At 34.1% G+C, this 1,889-nt stretch overlaps 1 non-coding gene across 1 annotated transcript; it reads left to right on the top strand.

The window, feature by feature from the left end:
* Positions 1 to 1,358: 1,358 nt before the first annotated feature.
* On the top strand, positions 1,359 to 1,440 carry TRNAL-CAG. Its single transcript has one exon. It is a non-coding gene; the product is annotated as a tRNA-Leu (tRNA).
* The last annotated feature ends 449 nt before the right edge of the window (positions 1,441 to 1,889 follow it).

Raw genomic sequence — 1,889 nt, 5'->3', positions numbered from 1 at the left:
TCCAGCCTCACCGTCGTATGTGATCACAATGCCTGAACTGTAGTTGTCATTTGTATTTTTGTTATATACAAGCAATATAATAATATATATAATGTATATATAATATACAAGCAAACAGAAGAAAGCTGAAATGCTGGCATCAGCTAAAGCATTAAATAGATGGATTAGTAATAACAGTTTAGTTGATTTACTAGTAAAAGCAGAAGATAAGTCATTGTTCTTCACTCATTATTCTTAAGCACATGGGACACAAACTAGAATTGATAGGATTTATGCCTCTATATATTTGCCTCTATAGATTTACTTAATAAAGTGAATTATTTTAAAACGGTTCCTTGTCCTCTATTTGATCATAATGCACTAAGTATTAATATAGTAATGGGTATAAGGCAATTTGAAATTATTTATAGAATCCCATTATATATGATGAAATTAAAAGAGTTTAAGATTTACCTTAAGGAACAAATCGATGATTTTTTATCTTTGAAAGATAATGGTCAGGTTAGTGAAGTTATACTATGGGACTCCTTAAAATGCATATTAAAGATTGAATGAGAAGATGGTTTAGTAAAAAAAATGAAAGATTGGGATATAGAGTTGTTAGAAATATAAAATGAAATACACAAAGTGAGATTGCTGTTCATGAAAAAGCACATAAACCAAGTCATCAGTGTGAAACAAGTACTCAGAAACAATGATACGCTCTTTCAGATTAGGCTCCCTATATTTGAGTCTTACTATAATAATTTGGCTAATTTTATTTAGAAAGACTGCTCATTTCTTAAGTCATCCCAGAAATCTGAGTCTAGGAAAGAACACTTTTTTTTATATTTTACCTTTGCCACTACATAAATCTTTAGCAGGATTTTGGAATCTGCCTGAAAGATTGAATTTTTTCACTAAAATTATAAATTATCAGAAAGGCTATTCTGCAAGATCAGATCCAGTATTCTTGTCATAGAGAATATAGATATGTCCTTCATTAAGTTTGGCAACAAACATTTTCAGAATACTGAAAAAAACACTGACAGTTCTCAGTGAAACCCTTTATTTTAAAACAAAAAAAAAGTGCTATTATTCTAAAATTATTTGAACTTCACCAGACAAGACTTTTAAATTGATATTAACTTTTTAACATACTAGCCTAACATTAAACAAGAATGAATGGGCAGCTTTGTAGAATGTGATCTGTGTTGTTAGTACCTATTGGAGAATCCTCATACAAAATCTGGCTAAAGGTACTAAGGTTATTGCCACTGTCATAGATCCTAGGGCTTGAAGGTCTAACTGAACTGAAATCTTGGTACTGCAGATGATTATTCTGATCTATAATCTGATATTCCGTACTCTTGAGGGGAGGTAGTGTGGCTGAGTGGTCTAAGGTGCTGGATTCAGGTTCCAGTCTCTCTGGAGATGTGGGTTTGAATCCCACCACTGCCAATTTAGGAATGTGAATTGCTGTCAAGCGTTTTTAATTCTCTCTCAGACATCACTTGCCTGTTGCGCTACCCGAGCATGTGAACCTGACAGGGAATTGCAGCATTTGAGAATTTCATTTGGGTGGAAGGGTGGCCTAATAGTTAAGGTGTTTGCCTTACAAACACAAGGTGCAGGGTTTGAGTCTCACAAGGGATAATTGTCTAGGCTTACAATGGCGTGCAAGGGCAGTTAGCCTAGTACTAACCTATGAACCTATGATATAAGTGGTGAAGCCATTATCAACTTCATGTTGAAAATTGCTCTTATGAATTCTAAGTTTTAAGTTAGTTGTAGATGAGACTTGCCATAATTTATGATTATCCCCAGATGTGAGCAAGCCTGGAGAATATGATTCCATGCCCTTATCAATAGATGCTGTGTCAAGGGGGTAAGGAGCCAGTTGTCTAGAT

Source organism: Protopterus annectens, chromosome 5.part0 (assembly GCF_019279795.1).
Source record: "Protopterus annectens isolate FY-2018-M chromosome 5.part0, PAN1.0, whole genome shotgun sequence".
Taxonomy (NCBI): domain Eukaryota; kingdom Metazoa; phylum Chordata; order Ceratodontiformes; family Protopteridae; genus Protopterus; species Protopterus annectens.
The sequence above is the reverse complement of the archived record's forward strand: the minus strand, read 5'-3'. Positions and strand labels throughout refer to the sequence as shown.